The sequence below is a fragment of the Pipistrellus kuhlii genome, unplaced genomic scaffold (genome assembly GCF_014108245.1).
Source record: "Pipistrellus kuhlii isolate mPipKuh1 unplaced genomic scaffold, mPipKuh1.p scaffold_m20_p_78, whole genome shotgun sequence".
Classification (NCBI taxonomy): domain Eukaryota; kingdom Metazoa; phylum Chordata; class Mammalia; order Chiroptera; family Vespertilionidae; genus Pipistrellus; species Pipistrellus kuhlii.
Genome location: NW_023425582.1, coordinates 507,487 through 535,204, shown reverse-complemented (window position 1 = coordinate 535,204; position 27,718 = coordinate 507,487). Strand labels below are relative to the sequence as shown.

The window sequence follows — 27,718 nt, the reverse complement described above, 5'->3', positions numbered from 1 at the left end:
CTCTATCCATTGAGCCAAACTAGTTAGGGCTGAATCTTAATGTAAATATCTGGTCTTAGGCTCCTCAGCAGTGGTTCTCAGCCTGTGGCCCTCAAACCTGATGGTTGAGAACCCCTAGCAGGGTCGCCTAAGACCATGGGAAAACACAGATATTTATATCACAATTCATAACAGTAGCAACATGACAGCTATGAAGTAACAACGAACATAATGTTATGGTTGGGGGTCACCACCACATGAGGAGCTGTATTAGAGGGTCGTGGCATCAGGAAGGTGGAGAACTGCTGCTCTGGATCCTAAGTTCACTGAACCGTGTGCAGAATGACAGAGAAAGCCAGGACGTGCAGAGACCCACTGCCCAGACCAGGAGCCTCTGTCCTGGGACCAATAATCCAGCCAGGCACCCGGGGACACCGTCAGCGATGCCACAGAGCACCATGCACGGCCTCCACGGGAAGCTCCTGATTCGGGGAAATGCTCAGGTCACCGACTAATGCATCCTAAACACAGACCTGGAATCAACCCCATAGCATGCTGCAAATCTTATCCTGATTTTTCAAAAAGGCAAAATCTGGGGGAGTTTGCACATAAGAAGAAGTGAACTATAAGAGTGCTTTTCTGTATCTCCATGGGCACAGGAACCCCCAGGGGTGCCCTGAGCTGAGGGGTCAGCAAGCTGTCTCCGAGGAAGAACACGGCAGATACAACTTGTTTTCTTCTTGATATTCAGAAAATCTTTCCACAAAAAGCGTATATTGGTTTTTAATTTAGAAAAAAATAGGATAATGACTTGGTAACACAGGTTTTCTGTCTGTGTCGCATGTAGCCTGCCCCCATCCCTTGCCCTTTCCCTCCTTCCCAACCATCCCCCCCCCTCCCCACCCCCGTCTAGTTTCTGTGAGTTTCCAGAATTCTCCGCTGAACTTGCTCATAGGATCGGGGTACAGTTTACCCTAACGAGGCTGTTACTAATGAATGGTTCCCAAGTAATTTATGTCCCTAAGGGTTAGATACGTTTACAATTTTTTTTGTGGTGGTTTTTCTTTTTCTTTTTTAATTTACCTTTATTGTTGAAGGTAACCATTTCCCTCCCGCCCCCATTGCCATGGTTTTTAAAGATGAGTTGTCTGCACAGAGAGCTTTTTCAAGCCCAGGTTTCGCCATGGACACCTTGGGCATTGTCCTAGTTCATCTATAATCCACTTGGATGCTTCTGGGTACATGACGTTGATAGGACCAGAATCTAAGGGTTGTCGAAGCCACAGGGCTGCAGAATGCAAGTAAAATATCTCCTCCTCCTTCAGGGCAGGGGGACTGCAAAGACTTCATCACAGACTATGAGCGGATTCTGCATTTCCAGCTCTTAAAAACATTGAGTGACAAAAAGAAGATTAACTGCTCATTCACGTAAAAGAATAAACAGACCAAAGTTTTCTTCTTCTTACGTTAGTCAATCACTTTGCACAATTACACAATTCAGTACTAATCACGCCTTCTAAATGTTACTGATTCCCTCCCATGGCTGGACTCAGAGAGGAGTTCCCCCAGTGGACAGTGGGGGGCCAGCACAGGGAGAACGGGGGGCTCAGGGGCCACGGAGACAACAGTGCGTCCAACAGAGGCTGAGACCCCGTCAACTCACCCACATTCACTGCCCAAATGTCAGCAGCGACCACGCATCCAGGGGACCCCAGAAACACAGGACACACATGTGGAGTGAGGGGCAGGGATAGAGGCTCATACGTGGAAGTCAAAGCACGTAAGAACGTAGTGGGCAGGCGAGGAAAACATACGCTTACATGTGCACCATGAAAACAATACAACAGGAACCTCATCTAATGTAACATGCCTGACGACCATCTGGTCAATGTTTTAATCCGAGAGAAGATGGCAAACCCAATTGCATTTTAAATTTAGTCCAATGAAATGAAATTCTCGCTGAAATGCTAAGACACATTTTTTTTTAAAGGGGACATCTGTAACTCTCACCAGTGAAGACACATGTAAAGAATGCTCTTTCCATCCCGTGGGTGAGAACACCACCTGGTCTCTCCTTGGGTAACGAGGCCGGTGGCTCTGGGGCTGGGTGTTCGGTTCTCCCCCGGGAGCCGCTGGTAAGCCTCTCCCCTCGAAGCTCCTTCCCACCGAGAATGAATACGGCGGAGCCTGAGCAGTTCATAACCAGACGTGTCACTCTAATTCCCGCCCTTTACTTTCCAAAGGGGACGAGTTAGCAACTCCACCCACAGGGACACTCCGGAGCCTCATCCCCCTTGTCATTGGGAGCTTCTCGTGGGAATGAGCTATTGACACCCAGGTGCCTGCCCTCTGCTGGAGAGGAGAGACGGGCGTCCCCCTCCATGAGCACAGGCATGTGTGGAGATGATAAAGGTTAATGGAGTCTCCCTCTCCAGGGGCTGGTTAGGACAAACATGCCTGCAGGCACCCTTCCAGGCCTGAGCCCTTTAGAAGATGAGAACACGGAACCTTGATGTGGATGGATGTGGGAGAGGACTCGGGGAGGGGACTAAGCCTCAAGACAGGAGGAACCGCTGGGCCTCCCAACATGGGGATGATGGAGAAGCACGTGGAGGTGGAGGTCAAAGTGCCCACTCCCAACAGCCCCTGAGGAGACGGCCGTGAGCTTGTGGGACTGGCAGGTGCTGGCGCTGGAATTCGATACAGCGTGAAACATGTCTCCTGAGCTGGGCTCCCCGTGGCCCTCTCCGGTCAGGGCCAGCTTTCTGCTCTCCGAGAGTTTCTGTAACAATAGATGATGGGGGTCCGCAGGAATGAGCACCACGGCACCCAAAGGGGTAGAGGCCACGGTGGGGCCCCCAGAACCAAGGATGGGCCTCCGCAGACCCTGGTCCTGGTCCCTGTCCCCATAGGATGCTGGCATGTCGAGTAAAGGGGGAGGAGGGGCTCCCTGAAGACTCATTATGCAAATACTGTCAGTCAGGCGTGTGGCAGGGTGAGGAGGAAGCCAGACTGAACAGGACTCGAGGATATTCAGTCGTAGGCTCTACCTTGCAATTGTCATAGGAAAAAAGCCTTATTCAAACTGAAAGGAAATGAAGAGCCTTCATACAAACGTGTTGATTGGTATCAATACCGACTCCAACCAGTGAATCAGAAGCAAAGTGTGGAGGGTATTCCAGACGGCATGGGTTCAGCCATCAGCTCCGGGGCCGTGAGAATAAACTCTGAAAAGCATGTGCACCAGCAGTAGTGCGAGCATGGGCACCAGCGGGCACTCCGTCCGTATGACTTTCCTCCGTGAGGGATCATGAAGTTGCTCAAACGTCAGGCAGCGTTAGCAACCTCAGATTCCCACTCCCTCTGGCCTTGCAGACAGTGAGCCCCTTCCCTTTCCACACTGGGTTCCTCTGCAGTTTCCGGCACTCTCACCTCGTCCTCTCCTCCTCACTAGTGGCTTTAGTACATGCACATGCACTTACGTATGTGTGTGCGCACACACACACACACACACACACACACACACACACACACTCACACACACATACATACTCATCTCTCCAGAGGCCTGGAGGCAGGCCCACCTGGAAACATGTAGTCTGTGTGAAAAGGGATGGCTGATGTCCCCATCTCAATAGTGTCACCCTGTTCACCGGAAGTGCTCCCTCACATCCGCTGCCTGTTGTCGGAAGGTGTTTCACTGATGATTCATTTCCTGAGAGTCCATTCACCGTCTTCCCCAGCTCTTTGGTCTAAACACCACACAGAACCAGGGGGACTGACTGTTCTTCCCCAAGCACCTGGCTCTGGGAGTCTGCTCTGAGTTCATCAGAAGACTCTTTGTTCTTTGGATCGAAATAACAGTTCTTTAGAATACATATTTTTATTGATTTAAGAGAGGGAGGGAGAATCATGGATGGGCTGCCTCCTACACAATCCCTACCTAATATAGAGCCTGCAACCCGGGCCTGTGCCCTGACCTGGAATCGAGCGGTGGCCTCCTGGTTCACAGGCAGATGCTCCACCATTAAGCCACGCCTGCGATGCCAAATGACAGTTCTTGTGTATTAACTCTCACCATAGATGCAGGTTCCCAGGTGCACGTCGGTCTAACAGGCGCCCCCAACTCCCTGGGAATGAGAAGGCTGGACTTGGCTGAGGCGCGAGACGTGGACACACAGACGGGATGGGATGCTGGGGCTGGCCCAATGCCATGTGCCTGCGGTGCCAGGCCAAAGGGAGAAAGTCACCTGGCCCCAGTCCCGGCAGGGAGGAGCGTGGGCTCTGTGATAACAAGCACGCTGGATGGAATTCCATTAAAAGACCGAGGGCAACCCTCTAAAATGGCTGAGTGGAATGGTCTCCAGCTGAGCAACAGTCAAAACATGGACTTTCCCTCCAGGAAAAAAATGGCTCTGAGTGGAATGGTCTCCAGCTGAGCAACAGTCAAAACATGGACTTTCCCTCCAGGTATTCACCTGAGCGTCATGTTGATGCGACGCCCACGGGGACTGTTCCTACAACAACACGTCCTGTGTACATGGCTCTTTCCACAGGAGAGCCCCACAGTGCTCAGAGCTTTACACCGACAACCTCGCCCACCTGTCAATCACAGAGCCTGGGGTGGAGCCAGGAGTCACAGCTCCCTGCCATTGGTTTCTCCGCGGCTCCAGTGGCCTAGTGCCACCTGGGTCTTAAATGGGGAAATAAGATTTGATAGAAACTATTTGGCTTCAGACAGGGTTCCACAGCTCACCCCAAGGCGATGGCCGTTCAAGCATGCACATTCCAATTTTTCAAGACACAGCCATTTCCTCACTCTGATTCCAATGCCCGGTGGGAAGGGACAGAATTAAATCTTCTCATCACATGAATGCAACACCCTGATGGATGCACCGGAAGGGTATTGATAAATCTGCTCTCAATGTGAAATAATTTATTAACCTCGTGATTCCTGGGTTCAGCAAATGCATGTAGCAGGCCCTACATCTTGGGATTTCGGGATGAACATGGGTTTCTCCTCAGGCCTAACCATCCTGTTGGGGGATTCAAAACACAATTTATGGCTTCTCAACTTTGAGTATGTAGGAGAGTATATGGGGGCATTGGGAATTTAAGATTTGATAGCAACAATACTCATTTTCCTGGGCAATTTTTTTTTTTAACTTTGAAGAGCCATAGTCCAGTTTTAATGTGTCCGCATATTTCATCAGAAAGAGGAAGCATGTCTTACTGCCTATACATGATAACAGCAAAGGGCTGGTCCACAGCGCTGCCTGCTGAGATGTCTCTCAGACATATTCTTGGACAATGTTGAAAGCGCCATCTGCATTATCATGAATATTCATGGTACAGTATAGTTTTTGGAAAGCTGAAGGACACATTCCACCAGATCCTTTCTAGCTCAGGAAATAAGAATGATGTAAGGGGTACAACAGGTTGGATGCAACAAAACAAATCCATCTTTTCCTTGACAAATACCTTAGTCTGGCTTCCCAGCCCCATGAGACCCCAGGGAGCCATTCTGATACCTATGCCTCATGCCTGTCTCCTGCTACCTCTTAGAGGCTCCCAGCTGACAGCACGTGAGCTGTGTCTAAGGAATCCTACGGGGCATTGCACGGCGCCATCCTCACTAGCCATCATAGGTCCACACGGGTGGCAAAGCCCATTAAGCAGATGAAAAGGGAAGCCTCCACCAACGACTTGCTGCAAACATGTCACCTACCCCTCCAGGACATGGGTTCTTCATCACATTAAACATAAAGCAAACAAATCCTATCTAAGAAAATAGTAATATGCAAATTAACTATTACTCCACTACACCCAGGAGCCACGCCCACAAGCCATGCCCTCCAGCCAATCAGGAGCAAATATGCAAATTAACCCAACCAAGATGGCTGAGGCCACGGAGAGAGCAGGAGGCTTGAGTTTCCCCTGGCAATGGAGGAAGCCAAGCTTTCTGCACACCCTGGCTGATCCAGGCCTCCACTTAAAACTACAAAGTTTCAATTATAGAAGATAAATAAATCCCAACAAAAATGGCTATGGCCATGGAGCAAGCAGGAGGCTTGGCTTCGCTCAAGGCTACAAAGTTTCAGTTGTAGAAGATAAATAAACCCCAGATACCAGGGCCTCCACTTGGGTCACCGGGGCGTGTGGCCAGCCTGCAAACAACCTCAGACTCCTCACCCAGCACCCCACCTTCTTGACCCTAGCACAGAGCAGTGAGCCTGGCCCCTGGGTGAGCACTTCTGTGAGCATCTGAAGGAGCAATGAGAGGCTGTAATCCCTGATCTGTCAGCACAGCAGACCCAGTGCCTGAGCTCATGATGGAGGCTGCAAACGGGAATGGCCATGAGCAGGCCAGTGCCCCCCATTCCCATCAAGACCCCTCTCCCCTGAAGAGAGCGCACAGCGAGGGTCCAGAAGAGTCTTTGTCTTCCTAGGCGCATCTCATATCAGCCCTGGCAACAGGCATTAGAAAACTGGGGGCAAGGCTTAGCCAAGACAGATCGCCTCCATTCTCCTCTGGATGAGAAGCCATAACCCTCCGTCAGGATCGCTGGGCTTCCTGGTTTCCAGGCCCCGATGGCCACGGGCTCCGGCCTGCCTTTGATTGCTTCAGCGAGCTGACCTCCTGTCGCAGTCCCCACCCCGGAGCCTCTTTCCAGCAAAGCATGAATGGACAATCTCCACGAAAGGGCAGTGACGGGGACAGGCCCACCAGCCTCCTCCCACCAAATCCCTTCACGTAGTGACATGAAACACAGGTACATACTGGGGCTCAGAACATCACAGGACATTCATCCCTGAGTGAGGAGGGACAGGATCGAGTGAGCACAAGGACACACTGCCCGGTACAGAATGAGCTTTATTCCAAGTCAACAATGGACTCAGAGTCACGAGGAAGGCTTTCCAGGAAACACTGCTCACCGCCACCAATGCAGCCTTCTTCCTCAGGCTAACTACTCGAAATTCCTTAATGGGGAGCTTCTTGTCTGTTCTGAGAAAGGAGAGAGCATCATTTCCAGGAAAAAACGATTGGGGCAAGGTGAGTAATGTGTTAGGGATCCATCACACCCTCCTTAATCTTCATACTTCCAACCGAGGCAGCATTCACACAAGGAAGTATCTCAGGAAGAGCTGACTCCTCCTTTTCCACATCCTGAAGCTCCTTGACATGGTGCCCGGAACCTCTTCTACACTTTGCCAAGTATTTTGAAACTATGCACCCCATCCCATTCCTGGATGTATAGTTTTAAAATGAGAGATTGCCCCTAGGATTTCACAATATGCCGTTAAAATGTGTGGTTCCCAAAATGGGTTGGTATTTGACATTCTGAGGGCGGGGGGGAGAATTCGGTGATATTTCTATTTCTGATGGTCACACGTGTGATGATCTGAGTCACTGTATCCCATGAATAGTGTGCATCTGCAGGATGTGCCATACCATAATAAGGAATATCGATGACATGACAGATCTGGCAGGAAGTGAATTGGACACACAGGGAGCCGGGAGCTTCTGAAGACCCAGTTAGATAAACGTTTCCCTGAACTGGGTGTAGGCCGAGGGCTCCGGTACACATGGGTCACACAGCCACCCCCAAGGCAGGGGCGCCCCAGCCAGTGCCCTGATCACCCGAGAAAGAAATGGCCCGGCCAGGAGGTAGCAGATGGGGAAATAAAGACACTGTCCTCTCAGGCCACAGACTAAAGCATGAACTCGAAGCGACAGCTGAACAAAATTAAATATACTTGAAGTTGCCCATGCCTGGGAAGACTAGGAACCATAAGGAGAAACAAAGCCTGCGGAGAAATGCTAGGTTCGCTGGGAATTCTAGTGATGAAAATGTGGTTAATTACATAAACGCCACTGGATAATCACTTAGGCAACCAAGCTGACTAGACGTGGAGGGATTTGGAGAATTTTGGGAAAAGCCCAGAAAATGCGTCCCAGGAAGATCATAAGGGAGACAATAATTTTTGAAAACATGTCAGAAGGTATGGAGGTGAAAATGAGAAATCTCTAAATGCGGCCACTAAGTGCCAGGGCACATCGAGGGGAGGCACTAGGTGAAGGTGAAACGGCTAAAACCCGATTTATACCATGAAACGGCCCGTGTCCTCACACTGCGCACCTGCCAGGCGAGGACGTGAGCCTGAATAAGATCTGCTCTGATAGCAAGTGGGCCTCAGGCATTGGAGCTCCTTAACCGTCAAGGTCCATGGGGAGAGGAGACATACATAATACTTTAAACAATAAAGAACTTGAATTAAAAAAAATAGAAAACCCAGGAGGAAGATGGCATGGTATTTCAGAAAACAATTTCATTTAAATCATCTATGTATATAAAAGCCTAAGTGTCCGAACTATGGAAAGACTGGTTGACCAGTGCTGTGATGTGCACTAACCACCAGGGGGCAGATGCTCAATGCAGGAGCTCCCCCCGGTGGTCAGTGTGCGCCCACAGCAGGAGCACCAATCAGTTGACCTATGGGATGTGAGCTCATGGCTGGCAAGAGCACCTGCAGGTGAAAGCCTCTCCCACCCCTGCAGCAGTGCTACCAAGCTACCGAGCAGCAGCAGCAGGCGGAGCCAGGAAGAGTGGGCGCTGGGTGGAGCCTGGCCTGGGCTTGGGCTCCTCCCCAGCTGCCTGCCACTTCGCACACTCCTGCAAACCCTGAAGGATCCTGGATTGCGAGAGGGTGCAGGCCAGGCTGACGACCCCACTGGTGCACGAATCTGTGTACCAGGCCTCTAGTGTTATTATAAGAGGAGTCTTTGGAAAATGGGGGGGAAAATTTCTGTTCAACGTTTGCCATTCGGCTCTTTTATTAGCCACATTCCATAAGTCAAACATGAAGGAAAAGATGCAAATCTCACTACAAATCAGACTGCCGGAACGATTCCACCCATAAAGTCTTGTGCGTTTAAGTCATTTCTGTTTATCCTACAAACTGAGGCCAGAGGAAACCCGGTTTCGACTGTGCCCCAAAAGCAGTAGCCTGGGTGCAGGAGATGACGTGGCCTTGTTTTACAACCACTGGCTCTAAGGAAAAAGGATTTGGAGTTCGTTGCATTTCTTTAAAAAATATAGGAATAGCTCTAACTGGTTTGGCTCAGTGGATAGAGAGTCAGCCTGTGGACTGAAGGGTCCCAGGTTTGATTCCAGTCAAGGGCATGGACCTTGGTTGCGGGCACGTCACCAGTGGGGGGTGTGCAGGAGGCAGCTGATGGATGTTTCTCTCTCATCGATGTTTCTAATTCTCTATCCCTTTCCCTTCCTCTCTTTAAAAAAATCAATAAAATATATTTTTAAAGAAGATGTGAATAGTGCTTTTCATTTTTGCAAAGCAAAACTGACTTCAAGGGAAGCTATTCTGGGGACGACCATTCTAAAATAGTTCCGAGAGGAAAATGTGATCATTTTCAACCCCGAACAGAGAAGCGGGAGCAGAACAAAGCTCGTCCTACATGTGAGGTGGAAACATTACAAACGTGTTCATTGTGGGAAGAGCGGTAATGCACCCCTGACTCCTGACAGCGGTGTCGTCTTTTTCCTGTTTAAATTCTGTACAGGCTTTGAGCCTAGAAATGTTCTACAAGAATTCTCCTAGAAATTTCTGCACCTCCCCACCGTTCCCACCTCCCCTCCAGGACAGGATTCAAGGATCTACGGAAGCCCCTTGGCCGGGGGAGTATTTTCTGAGCCAACAACTGTGACTGGGCACAGCGGGGCGCTACGGATGGCAGGGAGGGTTAGCAGGGCCTGCTACTGGGCTTGGTGCTGAGCAAATCCATCTCTTTCTTGGGAAATGCTGCTGGCCTCTGTCCCAGAGTTGAGGTACATATATGGCTATAACTCCTAAATGTCATCATCCTAAGGTGATGATGTAGTGAGGCACCTACAGGGCATTCTCCCAGGAGCAACGATAGAAAGTGCACGAGAAGCGCCATGAGGAGGATGGCTGACTCCCCGGAACCCTTTGGTGGGCCTGGCCATGACTGACGGGGAGACACGGACCAGTGAGTCTCTTCATTTCATTCCTTTGGGCTCAACTGCCTGTGAGCACACCATCCTTGACCTCAGCTCATGGTTTCCAGCACAACCTCATGTTCAACATCGCCAAGGCCAACACGTCCGCAGGCGCCCAAGAGTCAGGTGCATCATTTTCTGGCGGTCACTCCCACCCACGCCCCCAGTTGACTGGTCTAAGACAGTGGTCGGCAAACTCATTAGCCAACAGAGCCAAATATCAACAGTATGACGATTGATATTTCTTTTGAGAGCCAAATTTTTTAAACTTAAACTTCTTCTGACACCACTTCTTTAAAATAGACTCACGCAGGCCATGGTATTTTGTGGAAGAGCCACACTCAGGGAGCACAAAGAGCCGCATGTGGCTCAAGAGCCTCGGTTTGCTAACCACAGGGCTAAGAGAACGCGCAGTGGATCGGCCATGATGGCCTCCCTGTGTGGATCCAGAGGAAGGCTCAGAGACTGCCAGCTCTTGCTCTGAAGCAGGTGTTCATTCATTCTGTTTCTGTGTCCTGTCAGAAGCGGCCAGTGCTCTGGGGAAATCTGCCCCATGGGAGTGAGGAAGGGAGGACGGTGGGCAGGAGGAGCCAGCTTTGGAAGAGCAAGGCATTCAGACCGGGAGGGAGTCATGCCTGAGAAGTAGATACTCGGATCTGCCATCCTGTGAGTCAGGCAGGAGGGAAACGTCACAGAGCTAATGCCTGATCATCGGCACGTTCCTCTTTAAGCTGTAATATTCCAGCAGCCTTGTTTCTCCCTTCCTTTCGGGCTGCTGGCCTCTGTCCCAGAGCTGAGGTGCATACACGGCTATAACTCCTCAATGTCTATTCAGGAGAGGTCTACTCTGGATACGGGCTCATTACACCGACAGTAACAGATGAGACGATGCAGTTCTCTCAGAGCGCACTTGACCTACATGCCAGGCTCCGGAAAGAGGAACACTGCCCACAGGAGTGAGCCCAGCAACCCCAGTGCCGGAACACGGCTGCCCGGAAGTCGGGGTGTGAGGTTGGGGACATCATACAGGTTCCTCCAAGACCAGTCCCCTGAGGCACCCCAAATGCCCACTGTTAAAGTCATTCACTGGAGCTAAGGAAACTGCCAGGAAGACCTCCATTAAAATGCAAATGTGTTCCCTGGGCGGGAAAACACTTAAATCATTATCAGCCATTAACACTTTAGTCCAAATTAGTTTCAGATTTATGAGCCAATTACTCAAAGGACAGCTCAGAAAGCAGGCGAGGCAGGCCAGGGTGGTCTCCGCTCCTCAGCACAGAACTGGGAGACAGACAAAGCCATCAGCGAGGCCATGGCTTCCAATCTTGTTGTTCGCCAGCGGTTTGGGGTGGACACAACTCTCACACAAAATAAAGAGAAGTGGGGCGTCTCTAGACAAAACCAGAGCCAGGTCCCCGAGCTCTGGGGGCACCTCCCCCGACCCGCCCACGTGGTTCTGAGGCGGCTCCAGGGGAAGGGCCCCTGAGAAACGCCTTTGAACATCATCCCATTCATGCACTTGTCCTCGCGGCCACACTCTTCTCTGTCCTCCTTTTCCCACAGGTCGAACAAAAGCCAGAGGCGTCGTGGACGTAGGGCTGGGACATGGGCTCCTAAAGGGCACCAGGTGTCCCAGTTCCTGGGCCAAACCCCCTGCATCTTGGCTGGGCGGAGAGCAGCTCAGTCACACACCCCCCTCCAGGAGTCAGAAAGCACAGACCCCTTTCAGGTGAGTGACACAGCCCTTTCTCTTGAAGACTGCCCTTGGCGCTCATTTCAAGCCTAACAAGTGGAGAAGGCAGTGTTCTAAATGTTTCAGGCCTCCTACAGACTGACATGAACTCGGAACGTTCTAAAAACCGTTCGAAGAAGAAGGAGGTGGAGGAGAATGAAGAGGAGGAGGAGGAGGAAAAAATGGAGGAGGAGGAGGAAAAGGAGGAGGAGAATGAGAAGGAGGAAAAGGAAAAGGAGGAGAATGAGGAGGAGGAAGAGGAAGAGGAGGAGGAGGAGGAAAAAGAGGAGGAGGAGAATGAGGAGAAGAAGGAAGAGGAGGAGAATGAGAAGAAGGAAGAGGAGGAGGAGGGTGGAAATGAGCTCCAACCAGATTCTTCAGAGTCGCCCTGACTAGCTCAGTGCCCTGCTAAGACCCACATTCCTCAGTCAATTCACAGGGACTCGGACCCCCTGGCCAGTGTGACTGTGATTATCACACCCAGAGGGTTCCTCTCTCGTAAGGTGGTTAGGGGACCCATGTCCACACAGCTCTGGGTGCCAATGTCTGACACCCAGTCCAAGTGCGGGTAGATAAGAAGAGGTGCGTAAGTAAATGCCATAAGGACACAGTGACCTGTGGACTGAGTCCAGCTGGACGCTCCGTCAGACAGGCTGCCCCGACAGGAGTGGGGATGCTGGCGGCACCCTTTCCGGGCCGGGACCCCTGGGATGGGACTGGGGAACCCAGGAATGCAACTCCTGGAAAACAAAGCCTCTGCCATAGCCCACCCTCCGGCGGGGGCCCTGGAATGCTCATTCCAGAGGCGCGCCAAGAACCCACTCCCCCCAGCAACAGAGAAGGTGAGTCTCCGCAGCACCGTGCATCGGGCTCATTGGTCACAGTCTAGATTCCTGCAGCCGCTGCGTGGCGGGGGAAGGGAGGTGAGGAGAGCCTTTACTTTAAATGCAAGAGAAGTCCGCACGATTCCAGCTTGACTCCAGAGGAGCTAATTCTGTCACGTCAGGAGCATTAACTAAAAAGATGGGGTCTGAATAAATAAGGGGGAAAGTCAGTGCCTTGCTATTTTGTGTGTGTTGTGTGTGTGTGCGCCATTTTCAGAAATCTCTTAGCAACTCAACATTTGTGAAGAAAGCAGACCCTGGGTGCATGCAGATGGGAGCTCTTCCTGTAGGAAATGTGGGAGAAGAACTGGCATCTAGATTAGGGGTGTCGAACTCAATCAGAGAAGGGGCCAAAATCTAAAATCCAGCCTAAATCGCGGGCCGAATGGTTTACTGAACAGTCATAAACTGTCATTGTGATGGAAACGCAGCGGAGTGCAGTGATGATAGCGCAGTGCGGGCCACATTGCAAGGCCTGGCGGGACGGATTTGGCCCGCGGGCCTTGTGTTTGACACATGTGATCTAGATGATAACAATGAGATTCTGGAGGTCAAACAATGTCATTTTAGTAATTCTAAGTCCCTGAAAAGGGGCCTCTGGTCTGAGAGCATGGCTGCAGGAGAGAGTTTCTGTCTGAGTGTGAGCATCACACACCAAACTCAGTGAGAAAATGGAAACTCGCCCTCTCATCTCCCCGCCTCACCGTGCAGCTTCCATCCAAACACAGGGAGGTCATCTTCAGGCAAACGTACTTGTGATGAGGTGTTCGGAGGCCACGGCAGAGAAAGAAAGAGGCACAGACAGTGGCAGGTGCTCTGCCAGCGACCAGACTGAGAAAGCGGCAGGGACCGGCACCCCTTCCCCATGTGTGTGGGTGTGGGGGGGGGCAGGGAGAACTCCAATGATGGTGAAGGAACATGGGTGAGTGGGGAGGTGGAGCACAGCTGTGTGATCAGAGGTGCTGGGGACCTGGGTCCCTAGGGCGGCCACATGGGGAGGGGCAGTCAGTCCGCAGACATGAGGCCTTCAGCTGTGAGGAACAGGCCAGCGGGAAGACTACTGTTTGTGAGTCTGTCCCCTGCCAGGAGCCAGAGCCCCGTGGACGCTGGGCATTAGACGAGATGAGTGGTCGCAGGTGCAGAGGAGAGACCTGGTTAGGAATGAGGTGGCCATTGCCAGCGAGGAGCCACCAGACAAGCTGGTCTTCCACACAGCCCAGAGCACTGCACGGCCAGTCAGGAACACGCCTGTGCATCCGCTCAGACAAAGGGGCTTCTGCAGAACAGCGGCGTCCACGTTTGGGTACAGAGAGGCGAGCCTGCCCGGGGCGTGCAGGAAGACTGCTGTCATGCCTCTGCACACACGTGTAGCAGACTGGCCGGGCGCGCTCTGATTAGGTTTCCCCCACAGGCTCTCCCAGGCCTCACCATCTCCAGGAATCACTTGGTGGGTCCAAGCCTATCCAACACCTCTCCCTTCAATTATATTGAAGTAAATAATCAATAGGTCCACTAAATATGGACACAAACGCATCCCGGAAACAGGGTGGGGAAACAGTAAGTTTATAAATCCACCGAATTAAGGGCAGATGGATGGGTTTGCTTCTTTGATTATCAACATTCCATAATTATTTTTAAGAAAGTTCACCCAAGTGTTCAGATGAACACCCGTTCTCCATGATAAGAGATACCTCACTCACCTCCAAACCCAACCCCATGGGATACAGTGACATCTTAGAGGCATCACTGCCAGACAGGGAAACAAGCAAGGGCTGCAATGCCTCTGGTACCACTTAATGCTGTACAAGGATTGCTAGTCAGGCAGATATATAGGGAAAGCCAAGCACATTTGTAAACCATGAAAATGAGAAATGTCTCACTGTCCTTGCTTATGACACAACTAGAGGCCCGGTGCATGAAATCTGTGCAAGGGCTCGGCCCTTGTAGCCCCAGCTTCGTCCAGAGGTCGTCCAGATGGTTGTTCTGCTATTTGGTCTAATTAGCACATTAGCTCTTTATTATACAGGCTTATATGCTGAAAAGGCAAATAAAATCAATTTCACAAATAGCTACTACAAACTGAGAAAACATGAGCAAGATAACAGGGACCAAATTATTACGGAAAAAAAAAATTTAACTTCTTCATAAAAACCAACAACCAGTTAGATGATTTCATGGAAAAGAGTCCGTTTACAATGTCTATAAATACTTAAAACGGGAGGAGATAAAAGTCACAGGAAATGTGCAAGAGCACATGTTCGCACCTTTAAAACCCTCCCTGGAGATACCAAGACACAAATGAATGAACAGACGCTTGTTGGAAACTCTATACCTAGATAAAGTGCAAGAATTTCGCCAATATCGAATGTTCATTAAAATGCTTCCCAAACAAGATATTCTGAAAAAAATGTTATCCCATGTTATCATTTTTGGAAAGAGGGAGATTTCTAATGTTTTTTAGAAAGCAGTGTGTTGATGAATCAAGCAGGTCTGAGTGATGAGTGAGAACTGATGTTAACTCCCTGCAGGGAAGGAGAAGAGAGCCCGGCAGGTGCAGAAGGCTGGGGGAGGGAGACCACACATCACACAGATTAAAACCTAAGTCTGGTAATGTGTGCATCTCACTGCCATGACTGAGGGAATGAAGCAGTGAATTTTAATAAAAACTTTAACTTTGTCATGCTTTCTTTCTCTCTCTCTCTGTCTCTCTCTCCTCCCTCCCTTCCCCATGTTTTTTTCTCAATTAACTAAAAGTATTCTTATAAGGTTTGTGCATTTACTGTTTCATTTCTTCTGAAACTAGGCATTTCATTTTCTTCAAATGTTAGTAAATCTGTCCTGACACAAACAAGCAAACAAAACAGCTGACAACTAGCATCTGCCATGGTTTTCAAGAATCATTAAGACACCAGAGGCCTGGCCCACACAATGTGTGCAAGGATTCAACCCTCACAACCCTGGCGTCGCCTGGTAGGTCGTTCAGCTGTCCGGTCTAATTAGCATATCACGCTTTTATTACTAGCTTTCCAAGGCGCCCTAGCATTCTGGGGTGAGTTGGCTTTTAGGCGGGGGAAGGTAAGGAAAAGTTTGGCTCCTTTTCCTATCTTACTCAAAAGCTAACTTTCCATTTATTTTGTATTTCCCAGATAAAAATAACTCGACGTGCAAATCTCATTCAAAGCCAGGGAGTTCCAAATTCCTAAAGCAACCTCCATGTGCAGAGGGACTTTAGAGGATGAATTGCCATTTGTCTTTCAGAGCTTGAACTCTCGCCTTTCCCGGTTGTAAATAACATTTGCCTCACTGACAGCGGAGCCGGACGAGGACGGCGGAGGTAAACCAGCCTCAGGCACGTGTTCGACTGCACCGCGATGGGCTGGACCAGCTATGGTCCGTACTCACACTCCCCGGTGCACTGTCTCTCTCCTGAATTTTACCTGGAAAAGAATGAGCAGTTCGTGTTGGACTTAAGTGCTTACTTACTGGTCATTAAGCCTCTTAAAGCAACAATTCCTGGGGTGAAGTTCCCTGTGAAATGGAAAAGGTTGTGTAATGTAAAATACCACCCCTTCGTGTTGGGTCCAGGGCATTCATCATCCGGGTTCTCAAAGGCAGGCTCACGTCTATGTTTAAAAGGGACACCAGAGCCCTGTCGTGGTTGAGTGATTACTATACAAATGGATATAACGTTTTTTGGAAAATCGGAAGGGCTTTCTTTTCACGAATGCCATAGAAAGCATGTCTGTGGGATTCCTTCTTTAAAAAAAAAAAATTGTATTTCACCAGAATAATTTGGTACAATCTATGATCTTAAAGAAAACATAAGGCATCAGACTAAATGCAAAACCAGCAGCAATGAGTTCTTACCTGAAGTATAATGTTAAAAAAAAAATGTCTACCTCTTTGTATGTATAAACTGAAGTTTTGGAAAAACCATTGTGCCCAATGTTTTGTGACTTGGGATTGTGTTCAACACGAGCAGGGCATTATGGGAGAGCGGAGAAACTCCCCGGGCCCACAGGAAAGGAGGTTCAGGGCCGTGGTGGCAGAGACCTGGACTAGTGCGTGCATCTCCGGGAGCCCGCAGCCCCATCCCCATCCCTGCCTGCCCGCGTGCCAGGAAGACTCGCTTCATGCAAAGGGAGTTCAAGTTCATTGTCAAGTTCTCAGGTTCACCATGAATCTGTGATATACCCCCCTTTTCAGGTCAGCGTGCGGTTTGCCGAGGGAAGGAGGAAGGTGTGGAAACTCCGGAATGCAGCTGGAAAGACCGGCTCTGGAGCAGGAACCTCCCACTGCACCGCTGACCTTTGCATCCTGGCACCCGGACAGGGGACAGCTTACACTCGGGCTGGAGTTCTCACTGCCTGCGTGTCTCTGTGCCTGGCATCATGCTCAACACGCTGAGTGGAGAAATCCATACATTCGGTGCCGTCCTTATATAATGAAAAGTGTGAGTGCTCTGAGATGAATAGAAGCATGCTATTTTTACCCAATGGCCCAGGGGCAGGAATACCACACAATGAACCGCTATCCGGTGGAAACCCGGGTGCCTCTGGCTGCTGTAACTCCTGGATGCCGGCCAGTGCTGAAACGCAGACATCGCTTTTAGGGGAAGATCACAGAGTGCGTTTCATATGCAGATCTCAGGGGCAGCCGAAGAGACGCCACCTGCAGGCTGGGGTGGCATCATCCCTCCTCTAACTGCAGGGGCGCCCGATTTGTCCCACTTCCCAGGCGGCCAGGCCCTGGTTCCATCAGGACTTGTTGGACGGCGGTGCCCTGAAAGGTGGATGCCCCAAGCCCCACCAAACAGGCACCTCCTTCTGGGCCAACCCAGCCTGGCACCTGCCCTCGGGGAAGGCGAGGCAGGTCTCAGTGTCTCCTCGATGTTCCCCCCAGGAGGAAGGCTTCTTGATGTAAATATGGCGAATCGGCCCATCTCACAGAACAGCAGCGACAGCCCTCCACAAGGACAACCACACCCACGTCCATGCAGGGCCCAGAACATTCCAGGAGACTCACTTCCTCAGCCTCCTCACACCCCCATCTCCCCGCTACCACCCTGTCCTCCTTCCAGAACCCAGCTGCAGGGTGAGAGAGAGACAGGGCCCTGTCCATGGCTGAGTTCGCAGCCTGCGCTCCGGGCTCCCAGATGGGTGTGCAATGGGTCTCCTCACCATGGCATTGCCAGGGTGCCAGGGACTCAGGGGGTAGTCTCTGGCCCAATGATACTGATCTCCTTTCAGCCAGGGGCCGGGTTGGCCTTCCGTCAGACACAGACTCCCAACACCACTGACACCCACTCAAGTGCATTAGCAGAGACAGAATCTATTACGTGGTCTCGGGAGAAGCCCACGGCAGTGAGGAGTCTGTGGGCACCACTTCAAAGGCAGCTCAGGCAGTGCCCTGCCCACCCTCACTTCTCCTCGCTGGCTAACGGGACACAGACCCACTGTCCCCGAGACCCACTGTCCCAAGACCCGGCCCCGCGGCAGACAGAGGGCTCTCTGAACAGGACGTTCTCTTTGGTCTTTTTTTTTTCCTGATAAAAAGGTTTGAATGTTATTCTACGACACAGGAGCATATCCTACATAATAAAGGGCTAACGGGCCACTTAGGCTGAACTGCAGAAGACTGTCCGGAACCTTCCGGATGAGGCCGGGGCTGTGGAGGCCGAGCCCCGTGCAGGAATCCCGTGCACCGGCCTCGAGCAGCAGAATAAAAGGAGGAAAAGAAACCACTTCTCACCACTAAAGTCCCTTTCGGGAGCCCGATGCTTTTTTTTTTTTCAATTTGGGTGTAATTGCCTGCAGGATATAAAACCAATACAAATGCTTACTATGAGACCTCTCGTGAAAAAAAAAGAACTTTTAAAAGCAAATAAGTATTGATTTAGCAGGCTGCTTGGCTAAAGGTCAAATATTTGTGTCCACTTTCACCGCACTTTAAAAAATACATATATTTATTGATTTCAGAGAGGAAAGGAGAGGGGGAGAGAGAAACATCAACAATGAGGGAGAATCATGGATCAGCTGCCTCCTGCACACCCTACACTGGGAATCGAGCCCCCAACCTAGGCACAATTTGAACCTGGGAATCGAACAATGGGGAATCGAACCCGGGTCCCTACAGTCCGCAGGCCGATGCCACTGAGCCGAACCAGTAAGGCTGCACCACACCTTTTTCTAATTGAATGAAAATGCCCAACAGATGGACATATTTGGAAATCACCAGAAGAACTGTGGTAATTCCTCTAAGAACCGAACACCAGTGTGATGAGTCCACAGAGGCAGCGTCTGCCCCCCATGGCCCCGAAGGGTGTCCAAGGGGCCCCTGTGTCCAGAGGAAGGTCAAGGGAAGCCTGGTTCCTCCTGGCTATGCACATACCCACTGTCCTGGGGTGTGTGGGGGGGAGACCGTCTAGGGGTGCGATGAACCCGCAGCCTCGGAGGAAGGAGGGCGTTCCTCTCACTCCCTCCGCACCCTGCACCAGGTCTCCAAGGAGCGTGGGGAGTGGCTTATGGGACCCTGAGTGGGAAGGAGAACCTCTCCCATGGAGGGAGACTCCACCATTTGGCCTTTTCCCACCAGACTTCCTCTCGGGGAACATAAACCAAGGAAGATGCTGCTTCAGACAGCACGCCATGACTTTTTAATGAGATCGCCGCCTCTCACAGCAGCAGCCTGGCCGCCGTGGTTGTGAGAACAGAGGGGTCTTGCCGGCGGGAAGCGCAGGCTGGGAAAGGACACCGATGTTCCCATGGGTTTGAAACAGCGGCCCCAGAGGAGCTGTCAGCGCAGTGACTGTCCAGATCGGAGACCTGGGGCTCTGAGGAGCGGCCATGACCACTCAGACGGGGGAAAGCACCGCCCACGCCGCCTCCCGGAGACCCTGATGGGAGACAGGCCAGGATGGGGTTCAGGTACAGCAATCCTCCGGCCCATGGCTGATGATCAATGCCATCAGCCGGTCCTAATGGCTTCCCATCGATTCCTTTTAACCAACAGGGTTTAGGTGCCAAAGTCTATGCTCTGTCCGACCAACCGGCCTGGCTCAGGGGCTGAGCATCGGCCTAGGAACCAGGAGGTCACGGTTCTATTCCCAGTCAGGGCACAGGTCTGGGTTTCGGGCTTAATCCCCAGTGTGTGTGGAGCATGCAGGAGGCAAACGGTCCATGGTTCTCTCTCACCCTGATGTTTCTCTCTCTCTCTCCCTCTCTTCCCTTTCTCTCTGAAATAAATATAATCAGTATGTGCAGGTACAACTGCCTCTTGTTCTGGGCGGGGTCACTCCGCCACGCTCCCCCGGGGGACCAGCATTCTTCCCGTCACAGATGCGTCCCCAGGTCAGGGACGGGAACCGCTGCTGGACTCCGTTCCCGTACCTGGTGTCCTTGGCCGTTCCCATGTTTTCGGCAGCAAATGGCATCATAATGATTTAAAATGTAAAAATGCACAGAGGGCGCTTGCCTTTGAAAGGGGAAATACCCACTCGGCCATTACCACGTCCTGACATCCAATCCATCCACTCGCCCTGGGCCCTTACTTCATTCAGCAGATCGTTAACTGGCTCTTTGATCAGCTGGAGACTAAATCAGTGAACAACAGCCAACCCCTCCTAGCTGTCCTGAGCTCCCCCCGGGGATCGCAGCCCAGGACATGGGCAGCTGCCGGGGGCGCCCTCCTGCTGAGCAAGGGCAGGCCCCTCCCACTCTGGGCTCCACATGTGACTGGGTGGAGCCAGAGCCTCAGGGTAACCTGATTACATGACTGATGTGTGTGCAACCCGTGTCACACGGGACTTCCATCCGGAAGTGTTTTGAGCTTTTCTTTTAAGGTGAGATGCTTACGGAGCCCCAATAAAAATGCCACGGCAACAACCACCATGGCAATCCTATATAACAAAAGCCTGATATGCAAATCGTCCCCACCAGTGGTCTGTGGAGGGAGTACAATAAGAGGAGATTGGGAGTTCAAACCCTCACTATGACGTGCTCTGATCACCAGGAGGTGGCACAGAACATGGCGGATGTTGGTGACATGGTGTTGGCAGCGGGCGGCAGTGGATGTGCTGCTGGCCCCAACAGGCCCCTACAAGAGCGGGATAGTGGAGCAGGTGAACGGGCGGCGACAGGCCAAGGCGGGTGTGAGCAGGGGCCCAGGTGCTGCCCCGGGCCCAGTGGTCAGCTGGGAGCTGTCCTTCCACACCAGACAATCATGCTTTGCTCACCGGCCAGGCCTAGCAACCACACCCATGCACCAATTCCGTGCACCGGCCACTAGCAATAATCATACCCACACTCAATAGAAAGGGGAGGAGGAGGAAATACCAGGGGAAGAAGGAGAAGGACTTCCCATCTGGTGCCTGCTGCCACCTGAGCTGTGCGCTCACACGTATCACACGACAAACCCTCCCTCGCTCCCCCCCCCCCCTTTTGCCAGGCATTGGGGAATCCAGGCTCCAGCAGGAGCCGGGCCCAGCGGGCAGGGCGCTGAGCGGCAGACCAGCCCTGACCACTTGCCATAGATGCTAAATGACCTCACGTTGTACGAAGGAAGGTACCTTTTAAGACCTTGTTGTAAGCCCTTCAAAAATATACAAACTATTCAAAACCAGTTTGGCTCAGTGGATAGAGTGTCAGACTGCATACTGAAAGGTCCCAGGTTCAATTCTGGTCAAGACCATGTACCTTGGTTGCGGGCACATCACCAGTAGGGGGTGTGCAAGAGGCAACTGATTGATGATTTTCTCTCATTGATGTATCTAACTCTCTATCCCTCTCTCTTCCTCTCTGTAAAAAAATCAATAAAATATATTTTTAAAAAATTATATATATATTAGAATGAAATAAGATAGAAATTATAAAATTCAAGGAAGGAATGGAGTTGATTTTGTTAAAGGTACAGGTTCTGTACCATTGTATTGTTCTTAAGTATTATAATGAGGAAATGTTTTATTTTCTCCATCAAAATGGAAGAAACCCTTGATGGTTGGAATTCCGGTCTGGGGCTCACCCGGCACGCCCGCTCCCTGGGCCAGTGAGCAACTGTGCTTGAGCGCAGATCCAGGGAGCTGAGTCTGCTGTTCACTGGGAGACACGCCTGCTCTTCCCGGAGTTAAATGGCATGAAAGTGGCCTGAACCACTTGCCGTTCCAGAGAGGCTGCTGCCACTGCCAATCTAGCTTACTCTCCCTCTGCTTTTTAAAACGTAGAGAACAGCCCAAACCGGTTTGGCTCACTGGACAGAGCATCAGCCTGCAGACTAAAGGGTCCCAGGTTCGATTCCAGTCAAGGGCGTGTACCTTGGTTGTAGGCACATCCCCAGTGGTGGGTGTGCAGGAGGCAGCTGATCGATGTTTCTCTCACATCGATGTTTCTAGCTCTCTATCCCTCTCCCTTCCTCTCTGTAAAAAGACAATAAAATATATTTTAAAAATAAAATAAAATGTAGAACAACCAAATAACAGAAGCTAGACTTCCATATGAAACAATAAGTGTGCGCCCTCCTTCCTCTCTCCCGGCATCTCATGTCCAGTGAGCCACCTTTGCCCCCACCGTCTCTGCCCAGACAAGCCAGAAACCACTTCTCGCCACCATCACACCTTCTCACTGCGAGCCCATTCAGTGCACCTGCCCCGCAGGACACAGTGCCTCCCACAGCGCCAGAGAGATAGGCCCAGCACGAGTCTCTTTCCCAGCCTCGGAGATTACCTGGACAGCATCCCCTCCCACTCCCAGCAGGTCGGTCTGCAGCTACACGGGGTAACGCGCCAGCCTGCTGTGGCCTCTGGTTCCCCGTTGCCTGCTCAGTCACCCTAGTTCTGTGGTTTTCACCAGGCAGTTCTTGCAGAGTCAGCGTCACACTGTCCTTGATAGGCAGCTACTTGTTTATTTCTTAATAAATATGTTTTCATTGAGTTTTTAGAGAGAGAGGGAAGGAAGAAGGAGAGATAGATGGAAACATGGCTGAGAAACATCAATGGCTGCCTCCTGCACGCCCCCCACTGGGGATTGAGCCTGCAACCTGGGCTTGTGCCCTGACCGGAAACCGAACTGGGACCTCCTGGTTCCTAGGCTGACACTAGTCCACGGAGCCACACTGGCTGCGCTCAGCTTTCTGTTTTGTGCAAATGGTTATCACAGGGCTTTCCACCCACCGTCCCACTGTCTATGATGAAGGAGACTCCAGGGTTGAGAACCAAGCCCATTAACACCATGTAAAAGCTGCGTTACAGACTGAGCACAGGCTCCCCGCGGCAGCCACACCAAGTCCATGAGGCTCCGCTCCTGGCGTGTGCAGGTGTCTGCTGTCAGGACACACACCAGGATGTTGCTGTTGCTCCCAGGAAAGAATGATCAATGACACGCCAGCCACTTCCTGCTGCCCCCGCCACATGTTCTGTTTCTACTCGCCAGACCCAGCTGATGCTTTTTTATCCCCAAGTCAACTCCTCCGGCTCCCAACCACTGTCCAGAGCGAGAGCAGACACGCAGGCTCAGCCGTGCCCCACCCCGTGGCTGATGTGGGCGAACCCCTTCCTCACGGGCCCAGGAGTCTGAGCCCCGGCTAAGCCCCACCGCCTCCTCCACGTTTGTCTACTGGGTCCCCTCGGCTCATGGACAGGACCCCAGGTTGCTTTTGCTGTTAATGGAAATAAATGAACAAAAAGATCTGGAAGCAAAACAACTTAAAAAGCAGAGAAGAAGCCCGGCCCGCGTGGTTCAATGGTTGAGCGTCGACCTATGAACCAGGAGGTCCTGGTTGAATTCCTGATGAGGACACATGCCTGGGTTTCAGGCTTGATCTCCAGTGTAGGGCGTGCAGGAGGCAGCCAATCAATGGTTCTCTCTCATCATTGATGTTTCAATCCCTCTATCCCTCTCCTCTCTGAAATCAATAAAAATATATGGTGTCTTTTTGTTATTGTTGCTGCTGTTGTTATTTTTTTTAAAGCATATAGAAGCATGTATTATCTAGTACAGTGGTCGGCAAACTCATTAGTCAACAGAGACCAACAGTACAAGGATTAAAATTTCTTTTGAGAGCCACATTTTTTAAACTTAAACTTCTTCTAATGCCACTTCTTCAAAACAGACTCTCCCAGGCCATGGTACTTTGTGGAAGAGCCACAGGCAAGGAGCCAAAGAGCCGCATGTGGCTTGCAAGCCATGGTTTGCAGACTACTGGTCTAGTATATATTAATAAAAGTCACTTTCTACACAAGAACGGACATAGAAGTTAGTTTTCTTTGGATCAGACAAAACCTCCGGCTTTGCCCAGGTACAGGAACAGCCTCTAGGGGAGTGACGAAGGGGGCGTCCTATTTATTCTTTGACTTTTCCAAACCAGTCGGAGCCCGTGCAGACCACCGGGTGTTTACTGAAATCCCTACACTCCATCCCTGGGTGACCTTTTCTGGAGGACAATGTAAACACAAGTGTCCTTCCGAGATTATTCACCCTGCCGATTTATCTAAAGATAAAATTCCAATAAAAGCCCAAGGAGACAGGCAATGAGGCTGCCTGGCCTCTCCAGCCAGGCCGTCCCTTAGGCCTCTCGCCCACAGGCACACTGTGTCGGAGTCATCAGCTCGTCCATCACTCAGCCCTGGAAATCTACCATTGTCATGATACGGAAGTGGCACCCGCCAGCAGATGCATGGATAAGAACGTGGCAGCACGTGTGCATAGTGGAATACAAAGCAACCATCTAAGTAGAATCTGGTCATTTATGACAACATGAATGACCCTAGAGGACATTAGGGTAAGTGACGTATGTTGAATAGAGAAGGACAAATAATTTCACTTGAGAATAAAGTAAAGGAAGAAAGCAAAACAGAAATGGAGTCAGAGAGGCAGAGAACAGACTGGAGGTTGCCAGAGGGGCAGGGAGAGGTGGCCAAACAGGAGGGGGGTTAAGGAAATAACTTTCCAGCTATAAAGCTCGTCACGAGGGGGTAACATCAACACAGGGAACATGGTCCACAACACGCAGCAACCGCGTACGGTGACAGTGGTGACCAGATGTGCTGTGACAGGAGTGTGTGTTCATTCCCTGGCTGCACACACCAGGAAATACTGTGATATTGTATAGCAACCCCAATCACAACACATTTACGTGAAAAGTGGTATGAGCACATTTGGGGAATGGAAATCCCCAGATGTAAATAAGAACTGGTATGAGAAAACAAAACTTTAAACCTGTGCATCAAAGAAACATAAATTCAGACCAAGTAAGATGTGTGGATGGGAAAAAAGGCCACTGATCACCTGGCCAGCTCAGGGGAGGCCTGTGTGGTGGTTTGGCAAACTCAGAGACCAACAGTAACCACACAGGATGGTCTGCAGCTAAAATTTTAACTAAGCCGAAACCAGTTTGGCTCAGTGGTAGAGCGTCGGTCTGTGGACTAAAAGGTCCCAGGTTCGATTCTGGTCAGGGGCATGTACGTTGGTTGTGGGCACATCCCTTGTAGGGGGTGTGCAAGAGGCAGCTGGTCGATGTTTCTCTCTCATCGATGTTTCTAGTTCTCTATCTCTCTCCCTTCCTCTCTGTAAAAAATCAATAAAATATATTTTAAAAGTCTCATTAAAAAAAATTAACTAAAAGCAGTTTACTAGTCTAGTGGGGAGTCATGTCCTAGGCCGGTATCTCCCCTGACAAAGGCCAACTCCTGTCTTTACAGAGCCTGTTGTCCTTCTGCATCTCAGATGACACACTTGTGGGATCAAGTCAGGGTTACTTATAACTTCCCTTTTTCTTATTTTTTAAAAATATATATATTTTATTGATTTTTTACAGAGAGGAAGGGAGAGAGATAGAGAGCTAGAAACACTGATGAGAGAGAAACACCGATCAGCTGCCTCCTGCAAACCTCCTACTGGGGATGTGCCCACAACCAAGGTACATGCCCCTGACTGAAATCAAACCTGGGACCCTCCAGTCCGCAGGCTGACACTCTATCCACTGAGCCAAACTGGTTAGGGCAAACTTCCATTTATCAGGACCCCTTGGGGCACAACAAAAGCAACAAGACAGATAGCACAAATCCCCTCATTGTGATTGTTATCATGCTGACTGTTCACTGCTAACTGCCCTGCACCCATGGCATCACTAAGGATGTCTGACTACTGGCTTAGGGTGGGGAGTGGGCCTAAGCCATCAGTCAGACATCCCCTGAGGTCTCTCTGACTGTGAGAGGGCACAAGCCAGGCTGAGGGACCCCCACCACATGCACAAATTTCATGCACTGGGCCTCTAGTAACACAATAAAGAAATACACTGAGAGGTAAAATGTCACCACCAAGCACAGGAGAGCAAAAATACCTGCCATGTTCCTGGTTATGCTGATTCATTTCTGCCCACCACCTGCTTGAGGTATGTTAGAGCCAGAACGTGGGAGATGACAGCGTGGTATCCTGATATTTGTAGCTTAACTCAGGGCAAAAAACTCAAATAAATGATTGCTTTTCAATGAGTAACAATATAATGAGATCAATACTTCTCCGAATGCTGGGGTGTTACATAAATTCTCAAAGGTTACCAGATATTTCCTTTCTGAAGTGTCTAAGTCTCTCCTGCTTTGATTTAAATCCAGGTTGCCTTCATTTGCATATGGAAGATGAACATTTCCAAATGAAGGAGAATCAAACAGGGGTCCAACCGCCAGACCAGAGTGGCTGAGGGACAGAGCTTCTACCTATGACCCAGGAGGTCAGGGTTCGATTCCCAGTCAGGGCACAGGCCTGGGGTGTGGGCTCCATCCCAGAATGGGGCGTGCAGGAGGCAGTCAAGTGATGATTCCCCTCATTGATGTTTCTCTCTCTCTCTCTCCCCCTCCCCCGTGCCCTCTCTGAAATCAATAAAAACACATTTAAAACAAAGCAAACCTCCCTGTCACATCACCACGGGAGGCGCCCTTTGCGTCTGAGAGGGATCTGCAGGAGGGGCCTCAGCCTCTGCCCTCCCACACCCCCACACTCCGTTCATCCTTCCTTTGAGCTCTCTGAACAGCACCATCGGCTAAGACCACAGAGCGATCTTTCCCAGGTGGCATCGGATCCGTCCTGTTTCCCTCCATCTCATGTATGCTGCCCTGCTATCGGAACAGGTACAGCCGTACTTCTAAAGGCCTGAGCCGGCTTCCATTCCTCAGCATCGGGCTGCGTGTTGGGAAGGAGGTAGATCTGGGCGCCCTCGGTGAGGACGGGCTATTTCAGTTCATGGGATGCGCTCCAAGGGGGTGGGGGTTGAGTGCATGGGAGACGCCCCATGTCTAAAGCTATTGGGCAAACAGAGACATTACCAGATCCACCTCACATGCCAGAGACATGTGTTCACACAGGAAGCACACAGGTGAAAGAGCCCACACCTCAGCCGGGGCCATGGGTGACACTGAATTCCTAGCTTCTCCAGATGCTCCTCTGGAGAACCACCACAGATAAGAGGTGGCCGTCCACTGTGAGCCTACGTGTTTGTCCACGTGAGACACGCCTCACTCCCCTCCTGCCATTTCACCCCTATCACCCCGTTTCCTCTTCCCCCAGAGTCCCTCCTGTTCTGGGAGTCCAGACCTCCGTCCCCTCGGCTGGAGAGTGGGATGGGGTCAGCCTGCAGGGCTGTGTCATTGTAACAGGGCTCGATGGCCCCTTCACCATTTGAGCTCTTACTGATGCGACGGCACCCTGCCAGGCGTCTTCCTGGGAGGTGGGTAACCATGGGAATGGAGATACTTGCTCTGACCACTTGTTCACTTTCCAAATAACTCACTTCTCTCCTCTCTGACTCCCTCTTACCCAACAGCCCTGAAAAGACGAATGGTCCTTGGGAAGGGAGTAATGTGGCAACTCGCAATGGAATCCCGATTTAAATATGTAAACACATTATTAATGACACAGACGCCACCCACTGCAACACCAGTGCAGGGTCCCCATGCAGGCGTGGGTAACATATGCTGATTTATCGGAAACTCGTGAATCCACGCTATTAGATGAGGGCGCTGGAATTCCCCTGAAGATCCCTCCCTGAAGCAAAGCAAACAAACACACCTGAGCAAGAGACCAGCTCTGAGCTCCGAAAGC

At 50.9% G+C, this 27,718-nt stretch overlaps 1 protein-coding gene and 1 long non-coding RNA gene across 3 annotated transcripts in view; one reads left to right on the top strand and one right to left on the bottom strand.

Annotated features, from left to right (window-relative positions):
* The window catches only part of CSMD1 (CUB and Sushi multiple domains 1), a 605,853-nt gene that overhangs the window by 484,927 nt on the left and 93,208 nt on the right, over nt 1–27,718 (bottom strand). The window lies entirely within an intron of this gene.
* Nucleotides 109–22,841, top strand: LOC118710623. The gene is made up of 3 exons (XR_004985460.2): nt 109–259; nt 11,396–11,399; nt 22,830–22,841. It is a non-coding gene; the product is annotated as an uncharacterized LOC118710623 (long non-coding RNA).